Genomic DNA, 17,785 nt, shown 5'->3' with positions numbered 1-17,785 from the left:
TAGGTGAGTCAACGCAACGTCAGCAGAAATTTCTTGCCCTATCTCGCGTGATAGGGAATCGCGATTTTGGGCAACATTGACATATATACATTTTTCATTCCGTTTGTAATTTTCACAATATAATTTTCCGACCCTATAACGACCCGACACTATAGATAACGGAGTCGATTAAGCTATCTGCATCTGTCTGTCTGCCTGTCTCTTGAAATCAGTTTTCTGAAGACCCCGAATATCTTCGGGATCCAAATCTTCAATAAATCTGTAATACATGCTTTCGAACAGCTTTCTATTTAAAATCAGCTAAAACCGTCCATAAATAACGGATATGTAAGCATAAATCCGAGACAACCTCTGAAAATTTCATCAAAAAAGGCAATTTTTTTGCATGCTTTGACAAATAAGCAACAACAACACTTTTTATTTGATAAAAATGTATGTTTGGATATTTTTTTGTGTATTTTGCTTCGTACGTTTGGATATCTATTGGTTTCATTGCGTTGTGTATTTTGTTTTTTGTGTATTTTATTTCCTTTTGTTTTGCTAAGGTAATGATATAGTTGGGAAAATGAAATAAATTGAAATTTTATAAAATTAAAGTTTACAGCATGCCATTGGCAAAAACATAGGGGTGAAAGAGAAGGATGTACACGGAGAGAGCTCTAAGCTACCTCATCCTTTAAATATAGGCGAGGGTTCCGACTCTGAATCCTCAGATGATAATAACAATACCATTATAGCAAATCCCAAAAAGGATGAAGCAGGGCAAATGGTGAAACTGGTGAGTGATAGCATAGCTAAACTACCTATTACTAAGAAAATACTATCTGGAGCACAGAGGAGGAAGTTGAAAAATATGCTTCAGGAAATCATAGTTAGTCAATCCAACGACATCCCAAAGGAAAAATCGGACTCTCTCACAAGATCTGAGGCAAAGAGGATCAGGTCTCCCGAAGAGTTGACAACTGAGAATAAACCTAAGAAGAAAAAGAGCTCCCCGTTTTCTAATACACAGTCGAAGCCAAGCCATACTTCACTCAAAGGAACCTCAAGTCAGAATCCTGCGAGTAAGGGTGACAACGCCAAGATAGATATTCCGAAGACGATCACGTCGGCGAAATCATACTCGAAGGTACGGGTGTCTCAAAAAAAAGCCCCGAAAAGCGAGGAAAGAGAGGCTAGACAGTGGAAAAGGAAAAGAGCCGCCATCTTACGCCAAAATTGCCAGAAGAAGACACCGGGACCGATCTCTGCTATGCAGTTTACGATGCCGTTAATCCGACAGGCAAAATTCCAATAGACCAACAGAGTAAGGTAGAAGATCTGGTAAACAATTAGATAGTGGACCATGCAATCGCTTCAAAGGGCAAACAACCAATAGAGAGTGTGAGCTGCGAGTTCAGCATGGGCGTGATGTTGATGAGGTTGGCATCTCACCAATGTGTTAGCACCCTATAGAACTTGGTGGAAAGTATCCCTCCTAGCTCTAAGCTAGGACTGGCAAAGAAGAGCGAGCTTCCGGTGCTCTTAAAGTCCACTGTCTGCATAATAGGATGGGGCAGTAAACTAGCTAATGAATGTATACTGGAAATTCTTGGTGGTCAAAATGCCGAGCTGGTCGTGGAAAAATGGGATGTCTTTTATAGGAAAGAAGAACTTGAGGGAACTTTATTTGTAATAGGTATCGATGGCTAGTCCTGCCAAGAATAAAAGTAGGGCTTACTCCGCCTAATCCTAAAAGCGAGGAAGCTACCACTAACTCGCCAAAAGAAGGTGCAGCTGCCCTTTCCAAAATTGGGGATGTCAAAACCGGCCCCGATAATTTTGGTAATTTTGAGTAGTCAAATCCTAAAAGCGAGGAGGAAATCACTGACTCGCCAGAAGACAGAACAGCAGTGCTGTCCAAAATTGGGAAAGTGTCGATTGTAAATACTGCTCTTGTTATGCCTGATAAGGACACCGCAGTGCCATCAATGGTATCCACTACATCAATAGCCACTTCAGGTTACCCGGAGGAGTCAAATCCAACGAGCGGGGATGTGATCACTAACTCGCTGGAAGACAGTTTAAATGGATGACAATGATTGAGGTTATCCAAATAAACCTCCATCGGAGCGAGATAGCTCCCAACGCTCTGGTGGCTAAAATGGACACAGGTAAGATACATATAGCTTTAATCCAGGAACCCTGGACGATTCGCAACAAGGTTTCTGGATTAAATCACGTAAATTTCCAACTTTTCTACGCTGATACACGCTATTAGATATAACTATATGTTCAGAAGAGCTTATAAAAGATTATGTGAGGACACTTTTCAATATCGAAATAAAGTAGATATAGACGCCAAAGTGGAAGTGCCTGGGTTGAATCGTTCGAGGACAGCTGCCCTCTGCGAGAGCGAAGATCTGCCCAGGAGAAACCCTGTGTAACCGGGGAGATCCGGAACCTTGGTAAGACTCTTCGCAAACTATTTAACCGGGCACGGCGTAAAAATACCGCAGTATACTGGGATGAGTATCGTAGTAAACTTGGTGAATATAAGAAAACTGTTCGTAAAGCCAAACGAGAATCCTGCAATTTTTTCTGTGAACAGGTAGACAGCGTAAATGACGTATCGAAGATAAGAAATTCATATCCAAAACTCATGTCCATCCGGACATGCCCGTATCGATGATACGGGCAGGAAGCTGGAGGATATGGAGGAGACAATGAAACTTCCAATGGACTCTCATTTCCTACCCTGTATATCGAATAACATAGATGAACCGATATTGGAGGAGGGGGAGGCTAACACGGAAATTGTAATTACATCTGATATGGTTAAAGGAGCAATCAAGAGCTTCGCTCCCTATGAAGCTGCAGGGCTGGATGGCATTTTCCCGGCACTCTTACAGATGGAGGTGGTTTCCGTACATCTGTCTCAGATATCTACTGCATGCTTGAAATTCAATGGCAGGATGCAAGGGTAATATTTATACCTAAACCAGGGAAACCTAGCTATTCGACACCTAAGTCTTATCGACCGATAAGTCTTATGTCATTCCTACTTAAAACCTTGGAACGGATAGTCGATAGTATGATTAAAAGATAGTGTGAAGATAAACACGAATTTAACTAGTAAAGACGCAAACCAAATTCTTTAACATAGCTATTTTTGCAGTTAACAGTGCACTGTTAACCAATTAACAGTCAAAATGCTCTAATTTGTTGAAAAAAATCATATATCCAGTATTTCTGAAATATTTTCAGAATAAAAAAATATAAAGAAAAATTTACAATATTGGCATTAAAAATGGTTTGTGACCAGAAAGTTCTAGAGAGGATTTGTGGTCATTATGGAATTTTAAGGAGGGGCTGGTATACCACGATATATGGAATCGGTAGTCCCAGATGTCCTTAATAGTTCTCTATAACTAGTTTATCCCAAATAATCTTAGGATCCCTGAAAAGTAGCCCTGAAAATTGGTCAAGAAATTCTAGAGAGGATTTGTGGTCATTATGGAATTTTAAGGAGGGGCTGGGATACCACGATATATGGAATCGGTAGTCCCAGATGTCCTTAATAGTTCCCTATACTAGTTTATCCCAAATAATCTTAGGATCCCTGAAAAGTGGCCCTGAAAATTGGTCAAGAAATTCTAGAGAGGATTTGTGGTCATTATGGAATTTTAAGGAGGGGCTGGGATACCACGATATATGGAATCGGTAGTCCCAGATGTCCTTAATAGTTCCCTATTACTAGTTTATTCCAAATAATCTTAGTATCTCTGAAAAGTGGCCATGAAATTCTAGAGAGGATTTGTGGTTATTATGAAAATTTAAGGAGGGGCTGGGATACCACGATATATGGAATCGGTAGTCCCAGATGTCCTTAATAGTTCCCTATTAATAGTTTATCCCAAATAATCTTAGGATTCCTGAAAAGTGGCCCTGAAAATTGGTCAAGAAATTCTAGAGAGGATTTGTGGTCATTATGGAATTTTAAGGAGGGGCTGGGATACCACGATATATGGAATCGGTAGTCCCAGATGTCCTTAATAGTTCCCTATTACTAGTTTACCTCAAATAATCTTAGGATTCCTGAAAACTGGCCATGAAATTCTGGAGAGGATTTGTGGTCATTATGGAATTTTAAGGAGGGGCTGGGATACCACGATATATGGAATCGGTAGTCCCTTAATAGTTTTCCCTTGTTTCTTAACCACCGAATTTTGTAAAAGCGCAACACATTTGGAGTGCTACATAAAGAGAATAGGCAAAGACTTTGATTTATCTACCAAAACAAAAAAATCAAAAACAAGTTTTTTCCTTAGTTTTTACAAGTAAAGAAAATAACTAACTGTAATATTTCCCCTAATTTAAAAAATGCGTATAACAATATATGAAACAAAACAATACTTTAGTATAAAAACTATAATTTAAGCAAGCACTGAGTGCAGCGATTGTTGTAGGTAAAGCGGTGGATTGGATAATGAGAAATCTTATTATACTAGAAAAAGTACTTATTTGTTAATAAAAAAATTTAGTTAGAAAAAAGTCAACCGTGATTCGAACCTGTGACCCCAAGATCGTTAATTTCCATTCGCACTCATTTCACCACTCTACACAGCTATTGTCTGGGACCTTATTAAATTCTAAGACGATTTAGCTATATCCGTTTGTCTGTTATAATCAGTATAAAGGACTCACTGGAGGAGCTAGGGCCATATCGGTTCACGATTTCATCTGGTCCCCATACAATAGTTTAAATAAAGTTTAAAGAGACATAAAAAGTTAATTATAAAACAATCGCGATGAAATCTAGCACAGGTTAATCCTATGTACCCAGAGGGACTACCGATTCCATATATCGTGGTATCCCAGCCCCTCCTTAAAATTCCATAATGACCACAAATCCTCTCTACAATTTCTTGACCAATTTTCAGGGCCACTTTTCAGGGATCCTAAGATTATTTGGGATAAACTATTAATAGGGAACTATTAAGGACATCTGGGACTACCGATTCCATATATCGTGGTATCCCAGCCCCTCCTTAAATTTCCATAATAACCACAAATCCTCTCTAGAATTTCATGGCCACTTTTCAGAGATCCTAAGATTATTTGGAATAAACTAGTAATAGGGAACTATTAAGGACATCTGGGACTACCGATTCCATATATCGTGGTATCCCAGCCCCTCCTTAAAATTCCATAATGACCACAAATCCTCTCTAGAATTTCTTGACCAATTTTCAGGGCCACTTTTCAGAGATCCTAAGATTATTTGGGATAAACTAGTAATAGGGAACTATTAAGGACATCTGGGACTACCGATTCCATATATCGTTGTATCCCAGCCCCTTCTTAAAATTCCATAATGACCAAAAATCCTCTATAGAATTTCTTGACCAATTTTCAGGGTCACTTTTCAGGGATCCTAAGATTATTTGGGATAAACTAGTTATGGAGAACTATTAAGGACATCTGGGACTACCGATTCCATATATCGTGGTATACCAGCCCCTCCTTAAAATTCCATAATGACCAAAAATCCTCTCCAGAATTTCATGGCCACTTTTAAAGGATCCTAAAATTATTTGGGATAAACCAGTAATAGGGAACTATCAAGGACATTTGGGACTATCGATTCCATATATCGTGGTATCCCAGCCCCTCCTTAAAATTCCATAATGACCACAAATCCTCTCTAGAATTTCTTGACCAATTTTCAGGGCTACTTTTCAGGGATCCTAAGATTATTTGGGATAAACTAGTTATAGAGAACTATTAAGGACATCTGGGACTACCGATTCCATATATCGTGGTATACCAGCCCCTCCTTAAAATTCCATAATGACCACAAATCCTCTCTAGAACTTTCTGGTCACAAACCATTTTTAATGCCAATATTGTAAATGTTTCTTTTTTCTTTATATTTTTTTATTCTGAAAATATTTCAGAAATACTGGATATATGATTTTTTCAACAAATTAGAGCATTTTGACTGTTAATTGGTTAACAGTGCACTGCTAACTGCAAAAATAGCTATGTTAAAGAATTTGGTTTGCGTCTTTACTAGTTAAATTCGAATTTATCTTCACACTCTCTGATTAAAAGAAGTATACCCGACAAAGACCTAAAATTTAAGCAGCATGCTTATGTAAAGGGACGATCGGTGGAAACCGCTTTAAACGAAGTTGTCCACTACATAGGTGCATCCTTTGATAGCAAACTGTATACACTGGCGGTATGTATTGACATCGAAGGCGCCTTCAATAACGTGCACTCTGATACTCTTATCCAATCCCTAGACCAGTTTTATGTTGACTGGGTGCTCCGTAACTGGATCAACCACATGCTAAGGAACAGATGGATAAGCTGCGAGATGTATAATATAACTATCAGGAAAAAGGTATTTCGCGGTATACCACAGGGTGGCATTTTGTCACCTTTACTCTGGGTTACCACGATTAATAGCCTCCTAAGGATCCTAACCGAGAAAGGACTTAGACCTGTCTGCTATGGAGACGATGTCGTAATACTGTTAAAGGGAAAGGATCCAAATTACTTGTGTAGAAGAGCTGCGGAGGCTGTAAATACGGCCTTGAGCTGGGCTCAACCGAGAGGCCTCAATGATAACCCGGCAAAAATGGAAATCTGTCTATTCACAAGAAAGACAAAAATATCTACGTATACTGAACCTTGCTTCCTGGGCAAGAAGATGCCAGTGACAGACAAAGTTAAGTACTTAGGTGTAATCCTCGACCGGAAATTAAAATTGAGACACCACATAGAGGATAGGATCAACAATGCACATCGGTGCTGGGCGATATGTAGGAGAACTGAAATGGGGTCTTGGTCCTACTATGACAAATTGGCTTCATAAAAGTGTAATTAGACCAATTCTAGCTTATGCTTCAATAACCTGGTGGACTGCTTTAGACAAAAAATGCAATATCAAACTACTACATGGAGTTCAGCGTACTTGCTGCTTGGGTATAAGTGGTGCCATGTGTACTACTTCAACCAAGGCTCTGGAAACGTTGCAGATATTCCACCCATTGAAACATATTTAAGATATGAGGCGACGCTTACAGCAGAACGGCTCTTTACTTTAAGCGAACTGGACAAAAGCGGTTAGATGACATGTCATCAATGTATACTGGACACATTGGAAGGTCGTACACAATTATCGGACGTGCCACAGAATATGTCGGAAACTTTGAAACGCTGATCCCAGATAGAATGTCTTGGTCAAGCGGAACATTAGAGCAAATACCAGTAGGAAACCGTTGTTACACGGATGGCTCTAAATTGGGGGACAAAGTGGGGCTGGGGTTCTATATTGAAGACCCAGAAACAGAAATATACCACCATTTACCAAATCATAACACAAGCTTCCAGGCAGAAGTACGAGCAATAACGGAATGCGTAAATTGGATTAGAATAAATATGGACAGTTAAACTCTGGAAACTTAGATCCAAGTATCTTGGAAGTGATGTTATTCCGGAAATAACATTCCTGACTAACACTGATTGGAAGATTCTTAGGAATTACGTTCAGGAAACTAAGTTTATGAACACAGAAAAATAATTCATTCAGTTCCCATTTTATTTCATGATAAGGAGCGCACAACTGGCCCGATAGTGGCCTAGGTGTATTTCTTCGGACTTGATGTAGCATACATCCTCCTATCAACCTACCGACATATAAATTTAATATTTTTTAAAAACACAATGGTGAAGGGTATATAATGTTCGGCAAAGGCGAATATAGATTTCTTACTTGTTTAAAATTACAAAGAGCATTATTTAAATTGAGTTATTGAACTTTTGGGTTATATTGGACCTAAGTGCTTTAAAGGGTTAATTTTATTTTTTGCTGTTATTTTAAATATCGGACTATATGCAATAAATTCCTGTTAATTTAGTAAATATGGCCAACAAATAAATAATATTTCGATATGTTTCTGGGAGAATTTCCAAATATTGCAAAATTTAATCTTTGACCTCCAAAGTTAACACCTTAGGATTTTCCGACTTATATATAACTTCAGGGACATATTTTATATTCTGTAAATATTTTGTTTAAAATGTACAACAGTAAAGAATTTGGACATATTTTCTAAAATATTACAAAAAAATTATTTTTTTCCCGAAATTCGCAGAATTCAAATAACATAATTTTAAAAAAACTGAAAATAGAATTTTGAAACTGCCGTGTAAAATTTTTTTTAACATATCTCAGAACAGGTTCACGTTATCTTTTAAGGACAAAAACCTATATTCGAGTAAATATAAATATATTTTATATAATCAAATAGTTTTATTGGAATATTTTTCAAAATAAGTTAAATTTTTTTCCACACTCTCTAATCAAGTGCTCTGAGACTCGTTAATGAATTTTTAATAAATTTTACATTTTTCAACTAATTTTTGTGTTTTATATCATTTTGAAATACTAAATCTATGTATATTATGATTCTTTAACAATAATATGTAAAAATATTTACTTAATAACAACATTTATTACATAATATCAAGATATAGGAAATATGCTCCTACAGTGAACACGTCACGTTTTTGGAGACAAAAGATGTTGTAACTCTGTTTGATTTAAAGTAACCAGAATTTTGTATATAATATAAATTTTGAAGAAAAATATTAGCTTTGTGTTGAGATATTTGTTTCTTTTATTTACCCATCTGGAGTTATGGCTTCATATGTTAGCTTTTTGGTAAAAAATTTGGATTTTTTTCAAACTTTGAACAATGAGCGGCACGTGTTAACGTCGTTTAATCCAGTTCAAATTTCGGCTACCTCAATATCTGGCAAGGAGAATCGTTCTGTGGGGTTCAGACGAACATGATTCCAACTTTTTTGTGGTCACTCTAGTGTGCATTAAAACCAAAACAAGAATTTTTTATGAATACAAGTGTTAATGTTTAACGAGCTAAAACTACAATCCCTTTAATTTAATTAAAGTTAAATTTTGAATAATATGTATTATTGGAGAATAAGCTGGTTCCCATGCGCTTTTCGGCAGCTCAATATTAAATTTATTCAAATAAATTTAGAATATATTATTTGGTTGGAGGATTTCAATATTTATTGTATAAAGCATTTTTGATTTTTTAATGAATAACAAACCTAAAAATCGTTAATAAAGAAAGAGTTAATTTGTATTGAACTTAGCGTAATATTAATATATTTTTTAAAATCAAACTTAAAAACAAGTGAGAGTGTTATATTCGGCAGTGCCGAATCTTATATACCCACCATTATTTGTATTGAACTTAGCATAATATTAATATATTTTTTAAAATCAAACTTAAAAACAAGTGAGAGTGTTATATTCGGCTATTCCAAATCTTATATACCCACCATCAAACTGTATGCCGTAAAAGGAATTCTCCCCTATAAACATCAGAGTGATATTACTCATCAAATTAACTGAATATGACCTTATATGAGAGATAGGGTTTATTATTGACCGTATTTCATAAAATTTTTAATAAATTATTTTTAGACTGATTTTGGTTCATATAAAACATCTTCCCGACATTTTCCGCATGAAATTCGGTAGGAAGATTTACGTTGCTATAAATGTTTCTTATATCAAATTTCATAACTGTTCACGTATTTTTAAGTCAGCAATGATCGTTATGGACCGATCCTTAATAAATTAGGTAGAGAAATTTTAACTCGTATAAAACATATGTATGTGTGTCGAAAGCTATCTCTTATTTTTGAGACGGTAATGAGTTTTAAAGTTATGTCGAATTTCATCTCTATACTTGTACTTTTAAGCCAGTAATGAGTGTTAAATTAATTATTTGAAGAAGATCTTATAGGGGGTGAGGTGAATTATCCACATAAAATTTGGTTAAGAGATTTTGGTTCGCAAAGAACTTAGTTGGGTCGAATTTTATCGCTTTACTCGTATTTTTAAGGCAGTTAAGTGTTAAGTGTTTGAAGGGACTTTATATGGGGGTAGGGTCAATTGCGGACCGAGACCGAGAGGTTTTGGATTATAAGAGACTTACTTATGTCAAATTTCATTGTATTTTTAAGTCAGTAATGAGCGTAACATTGAAACTTATATGTGTCGAATTTCATCGCTATATTCATATTTTTAAGGCAGTAATAAGCGTTATAGTCATTTTATGAAGGAAACCTTTTATGGGGGGTGGGATCAATTATGGACCGATCCTCATAAAATTTGGTAGGAGGATTTTGGATCACATGAAACTTATTTATGTCGAATTTCATCGTACATTTAAAACAGATATGCCCGTTAAAGTGGTTTTCCGGGGGTCCACTTGTATGGGGGTATTGCCCATTTTCAATACCAAACAAACATTGCCTTACCGTTCGGCTTACCTTATCGTGCTTTCAACAGACAGACAGTCGGACTTACAGACGGACAGACATGGCTAGATCGTCTTAGAATTTAATAAGTATATATATACTTTTGTGGGTCTATGAACAATATTTCGATGTGTGGTGGGTATAATTATTAGACAGTGTAAATATGTATGTATATCAAAAATTTATTATGACATATTTTCAACACATTCGAAAAAAAATTATTTTCAATTTGACTTATAAAATGTTAAGATTAGCCTTTTTATATTGTAAGTATATTATTAAATAGATATTGTACTAGGTACCAGTACAAAAAAGGTATATGTTTGACATTAATTTATATGAAATACTACTGTTGTATTTTCTTGACCAAGCTTTTAATCCAATATATAATAAATTTCTTCCCATTCTTCTTTATTATAATTATGAACAAAATATAGGTACGACATGCGTCTTTAACACGCCAACGTTCGGCATTCAGGACCCATCAGCGGCATAGATCTGTAAGTTCTGCTTTTAATAGATCATCGTTTTGTTTTGTGTTGTTTTTTGACGACTTTAATTTTAATATATTGAAATTTTTTATTTAATTATTTATATATCTCCTTACTTTTAACTAACACTACCGGTTTTATAGTGCAGACTTAGAGAAAAATTTAACTTAAGCTTTAAACATTTCATATAATTTTCAAAACTTAAGTAAAATTTTTTCCTTATGGATAATTATAAAAACCGGCTCAAACTTTAGGCTTATACCGCAGGCCTACACAATTTGAAAAAAAGCGCAACATAGAGACCAAAATACACATTTCTACGCATTTAGCATCGCTTAATTTTAATCTGGCCTCATAATTCCTCCATCACTTCAGGTTTTGAGATATTATGACCTTGAAACTTAAAAAATCAAAATTTTTAACAATATTTGAGACCTTTTAAAAGCGGCCACCTTTATTTATAAAATCTGTTATAACGTCTGTCAGTCCAATCTGTCGACTTTAAAATAAAGGTTTAATATCTGTCATATCTTTATCCTTCTTCGAGATATCTTAACTTAAAGCTTGAAACAACTTAAATACCAAACAATTTTATATTGCCTTTATTTTACTACATCGGACGTTATCTTCGTAAGTACAAAAGAAAGAAATTCAAATGGATGTTTTGAAAAAAATTTAACAAATTAATGGAAATAGAGATACAAATTTTGTTTTTGTAATTTTATGGTTGTTCCAAGCTTTAGGTTATAAGAACACAAATATAGCCAAAAATGGGGATTCTTCAGTTTTTAGGATACGATATCTCAAAACCCCATTTTAGCTCTATGTTAAAAATTTGTTGACCTGTGTACTTTTAATAAATAAACTACATTTTTGACAATTTTGTTGTTACATACAGTTTACCCATTCTTTAAGTGTAAAATTGTGATATTTTTTCATAATCAGATATGTACCTAGATCCGCGATCGGCAGACATATACTACCACATTTTGCACTTATATAAGTGTAAGAGCAAACAAGTTAGAGTGCTATATTCGGCTGAGCCGAATCTTAAATACCCTCCACCAGCTATTTATATATTAATACTTTTCTAATTGATCAAATATTTGTAGAAATAAGTTTTCTCATGTCTTGAATAGAAGAAATACAAAGATTTAAACAGCTTAAATCTATTACAATTCCATGATTTATTGAACACTAGATTTTTGTACACGGCGTTGTCCGGGGTTTTAAGTGGTTTCATAACATTATACTTAAGTATTCTCCCCTTTCCCTTTCTTCTTCATGTTTGAAAAAATGCTAAAGGTCTCTTTATGAAGAAATTCATTATAATTTTTTTGTGATCTTATAAAGCTACAAATGAAATTTCATTAAAATTGAACAATATTTTTAAAAGGTACCAACACAGTTCCACAAATACTACCTATACCATTTTTCTCCATTGAATTACCCAAATTTATGTATTTTGTTTAATAAATTTTGTATCATTTCAGAAATTGATGTTGAAAATATGAGTCATGTAGAACATTTATTAAAAAAATCATGTATCTCCCCTTTTTTCCTCCCTTTTCCTCTTTAATGATGTTTTGCAAAAACTCATTACTTACTATCAAAAGTACTTATTTTGCCGGTTTTCACCCATTTCCCCCTTTTTGTCTAAAGCGCCCGCCAAGTATAGATATAACTTTGCTACAAATTTTTAGAAAATCGGTCCAGCCGTTTAGGCGTGATTGACGAAAAAACAAACAGACTTACAAAGAGATTTATATTATATATTATGAATTAGGTTTTTAGGATTAGGATTTCATACAGCGATATTTAAAATTAAAGTCAGATAGGACATTTATTAAAACAAAGTAAAAAATTCCCTTTTTTACCCACTGGATAGATGCTTTGCAAAAACATAATTTTTTAAATCATTGTATATTTACGAAATTTCATAAAAGTACCAATATAACAAATAATTATACTTTTTTATTCGTTAATTTAAATAACCCAAAAATATGATATTTGTTAGTCCCTTGCTCCATTAAAATATTAATATTTAAAATTTTATGTCTTTTGGAAATTTTATACAGCAAACATCGATCTAGCCTTTTAGGCGTGATTGACGAACAAATAAACAAAGGAACAGACTTACAAAGAGATTTATAATATATATTAGGATTTGATGTCTTTAGGACATTTTATACAGCAAACATAGAATTCCTTTTTTTACCCGTTTTTGTCCCCATTGGGTGGGCTTCCAAAATATGCATATTTCCGATACTATAAAAAGCGCAGTTGATATAGAACAGATAAAAATTAGTCTTAAAGCACAAAATTACTAATTTTGCCCGTTCTTCCCCTTTTGTCATATTTCTGATAGTTTAAAAAGCTTAATGGAATATATTTTGGCTTAAGCAAAGACAATAATTGGTATTTATGCTTAAAAGTACTAACTTTGACCACTTTTCACCCATTTACCCCCTTTTTGCGCCCTCCTAGTCCAAGTTTTGAAAAACTATACAGCCTATAACACCCTCCAATGATAGATCTACCTATGTTCCAAATTTCAAGAAAATCGGTCTAGCCGTTTAGTCAAAAGTACTAATTTTGCCCGTTTTTCCCCCTTTAGTCATATTTCTGATACTTTAAAAAGCTTAATGGAATATATTTTGGCTTAAGCAAAGACAATAATTGGTATTTATACTTAAAAGTACTAATTTTGACCGCTTTTCACCCATTTACCCCCTTTTTGCGCCCTCCTAGTCCAAGTTTTGAAAAACGATATAGCCTATAACATCCTCCAATGATAGATCTACCTATGTTCCAAATTTCAAGAAAATCGGTCTAGCCGTTTAGGCGTGATTGACGAACAAACAAAAGAACAGAACAAAGAGATTTATACTATATATTAGGATTACAAACGCATTTGCATGTATGCATGTGTGTAAAAGATTTAAGGATTTTCAAAATAAATATATATAATTTTGTTCTACACAAATTGATAATGCAACTAGTTAAATACGGTTAAAGCGCTTTTAGGGGCAGGACATAGTATGGGAGATATGACCAATTATAGACCGATCCAGAAGTTTTTTCTCTGAATGAATTCTATTCACAAAAGATTTTAATTTATAAAATTTTGTAAAGATTTCGACATTGTGACGGAAGTTATTAACAAAAAAATTCTTTAAGCAAAATTTCTGTTCATAAAAGCTACATTTCAGTCAAATTTTATATCTATATCGTAATTTAGTAATAAGTAATGTGTGTTTAAGTGATTTTCTGAAGGGAACCTTGTATGGGAACGACCCATGTTATGAACCAATCGTGAAAAAATCTTGAAATAGAATTTTTGTATACAAAATTAATATTTGCCCAAATTTTTTATTAATAGCTTTATTTGGTAATGAGTAATGTGCGTTTAAGAGATTTTCGTAAAAGGACCTTGTATGGGAGCTTTGACCAATTATGTATATAAAGACAAAATTTCAAAATTCTGTATCTATATCATTATTTGGTAATGAATATTGTGCATTTAAGTGATTTTCTGGAGGGGACCTAGTATGAGAGCTATGACCAAATATGGACCGATCGTAAAACAATTTTATAGTTTAATTTATGTATATAAGAGCAATATTTTTGCTAAATGTATGGATATCAATATTTTGTATTCTGAAAGGGACCTTGTATGGGAGCTATGATCAATTATGGACCGATAGAAAAACAAATTCACAGTAATATTTCTCTGTATATGAGCAATGCTTATGCCAAACTTTATATGAATATCTTAATTTAATAATGAGTTATGTGCGTTTAAGTGATTTTCGGGAGGGGACCTTGTATGGGAGCTATGACCAATTATAGACCGATCGGAAAAAAAATTTCACAGTAATATTTTCGTGCATATGTGGATATCTTAATTTTGTAATGAGTTATGTGCGTTTAAGTGATTTTCGGGAGGGGACCTTGAATGGGAGCTATGACCAATTATGGACCGATGGAATAAAAATTTCACAGTAATATTTCTGTATGTGAGACCAATACTTGTACCAAATTTTATATGGATATCTTAATTTAGTAATGAATTATTTGCGTTTAAGTTATTTTCGGGAGGGGACCTTGTATGGGAGCTATGTCCAATTATAGACCGATCCAGAAAATTTTTTCTCTGAATGAGTTCTATTCACAAAAGATTTTAATTTGTAAACTTTTGTAAAGATTTCGACATTGTGACGGAAGTTATTAACAAAAAACCCATTTTCCGGGAATATGTACTTTTGTATGGGAGGTATATGAAATTGTTGATCGATTCTGGCAATTTTCAGCAGGAGTCAAGCTCTTGTGTAGAAACGAATGTATGGTGATTTTCATGGAATTATCTTGCATAGTTTTCGAGAAAATTACATCAGAATGTGTAAAAAATGCTTATTTTTTTCGAGGTTGTTTCAAATTTTGATTCATAACTTTTCCCGGTGTGCACCGATTTTTCTTATTTTCAATACCAAACTGCCTAGGACAATAATAAATATTTTGGGTGAATTTCGTTAATTTTTGTTGCTTCGTGTTAACGTGAGAATGTTTTATACAGACAGACGGACATAGCTAAATCGACTCAGATTTTCATAAGGTCCAAGAATATATATACTTTGTTGGGTTTCAGATGAATATTTCTTGGTGTTACACACGGAATGACAAAGTTATATATACCCTCTATCACCACTGATGGTGGTTGTGGGTATAAAAACAAGAAATGAGAAATAATCGCACTCTCATCTTCACAACAAGGCATGCGTGGAAAAATGAAATTCAGAAATATGTAATATTAATCTAAAACAAAACTTATATTTTTTATTTTAAAAGTAGCAAATATTTTTGGGCTTATTTGCACATATTTATTCTAAGTATTGAAATAGGAATATGAGCTTCTTAACTAAGTTTTTAATGAATTATATACCTATTAAATGTAAAAATTTAACATAATTACATATATATTTATGTAAATATTTGTAATTTTCTACTTAAGTTGTAAGAAAAAACATTTAAAAAGTTTATAATTCTAAAAACTAATTATTATGTAGTGTATATGCTAAAAAAGTACAACAATAATTAGAATTATCTATCCCTGCATTAATATATTTTCTTTTATTTTCATTGCAAAAGCAAGAAACCAGAGACAACACAACCTCCTTCAGTGTCAGCTCATATGAGACTGAATTGTGTTTTCTATGCGTGTGAGTAGTCTGTGTAAATTTTGTAACTGCCAAAATACACTGTGTATAGGAGTTGCCGATCGTGGACCTAGATACATATGTATTTTTTAGTATTCATAAAAACTTATTTTAGGTTTATAAACCAAATTGCACGAAAATCGTATTCATGAACGTTAAATAGCTTAAAATACCTTCAATAAACCATTGACAAATATATGAATTTTATTGTAGGCTCGACCCTTCTTTAAGTCAACAATAAGTTGATTTTTAACAAAATTTTTCTCAGATAAAGCTTTTTTCGTTAATTTTAGGTTGATAGCGATTTTCTTTAGAAATAAAATCTAAAAATTCTAGTTTTAACGTTTTCAAATTTGTAAAAAAAATTCCAGAATAATTTTAAACGATTATATTTTGGAAAAAAAACTCAAATCTAAGAATTATTGGATTATGCCCGTCTTTCATAGAAATGATGGCCAATATCATTTGATCTGCCTTTATCATCTAGGTTAAATATAATGCCATAAAGTAATTAATTATATAAATTATATTGATTAGTGTAATACCAGTAGGGTCAACTATGAACCGATCCACATAAAACTTGATTAAGAGATTTTGGCTCGCATGAAACTTATGTGTGTCGAATTGCATCGCTATACTCGTATTTTTAAGCCAGTAATCATTTTTTGAAGGTTCACTGTGTGTCGAATATCAGCACTATTCTCGTATTTTAAGCCAGTAATAAGCGTTAAAGTCATTTTCTGACGGGGACCTTATATGGGGGGAAGGCTCAATTATGGACCGATCCTCATAAAACTTGGTAGGGAGATTTTGGATTATATAAAACTTATTTGTGTCGAATTTCATCGCTAGACTCGTACTTTTAAAACAGATATGCCCGTTAAAGCTATTTTTTCGGGGGTCCCCTTGTATGGGGGCTATCCGAAAACGTGGAGCGATATTGCCCATTTTCAATACCGAACAAACCTTATCTATAGAGAATATTTGTGGAAAATTTCAATCCTCTAGCTCATTCCGTTCGGACGCTATCCTGCTTTTAACAGACGGACGGACAGACGTGGCTAGATCGTCTTAGAGTTTAATAAGGACCCAGAATATATATACTTTAATGGGTTTATAACCACTATTTGGATGTATTACAAACGGAATGACAAAATTAATATACACCCCATATCTTTTGATGGTGGGTATAATGAAAAAAACCTATAAAAATATAGGTGAAACATTAAATATGAAGCCAAATACTGTCGGTGATATTGTACAAAGGTATAAACATGAAGGCCGCATTAAAAACGTGATAGCTAAAAAAGATGACAGATATAGAAGAGCGTCTAACACTTAGGAAAATCAAGACAAATTTTTGTGAAAGAGTAATTAAGACTGTTTCAGAAACAACAATTCATCGAACGATTAAAGGTCAAGGATATAATGGCCGAGTGTCTAGTAAGAAGCCTATATATTCTTTGATAAAAGCATATTGAATATATCTGAAGTGTCGGAAGAACAAATGAAGAGCTGAATGGAAAAATCGTTACTCCCATAACAAAATACGGATGAGGAAATGTGATGGTTTGATGCTCTACATTATCAAATGGAGCCGGAAACCTAGCTTTTTTCGACCCTTCACCACAGTGTATTTAAAATACATCAATTCTATATTATTATAGCAAAATGAAATAAACACACAAAAAAACAAAATACACAAGCAGTGAAACCAACAGACATCCA

General features: G+C 33.9%; 1 protein-coding gene across 1 annotated transcript in view; it reads left to right on the top strand.

Annotated features, from left to right (window-relative positions):
- The first annotated feature begins 10,788 nt into the window (after nt 1–10,788).
- The window catches only part of LOC119605443 (putative uncharacterized protein DDB_G0271606), a 259,513-nt gene continuing 252,516 nt past the window's right edge, over nt 10,789–17,785 (top strand). The window contains exon 1 of the mRNA XM_037958558.1: nt 10,789–10,850. The gene's annotated coding sequence lies outside the window, so the exon portion shown is untranslated. The remainder of the gene's footprint in view (nt 10,851–17,785) is intronic.

Source organism: Lucilia sericata, unplaced genomic scaffold, assembly GCF_015586225.1.
Source record: "Lucilia sericata isolate MDLA Ls3-8-SP2 unplaced genomic scaffold, ASM1558622v1 Contig000487F_arrow, whole genome shotgun sequence".
Taxonomy (NCBI): Eukaryota; Metazoa; Arthropoda; class Insecta; order Diptera; family Calliphoridae; genus Lucilia; species Lucilia sericata.
The sequence above is the reverse complement of the archived record's forward strand: the minus strand, read 5'-3'. Positions and strand labels throughout refer to the sequence as shown.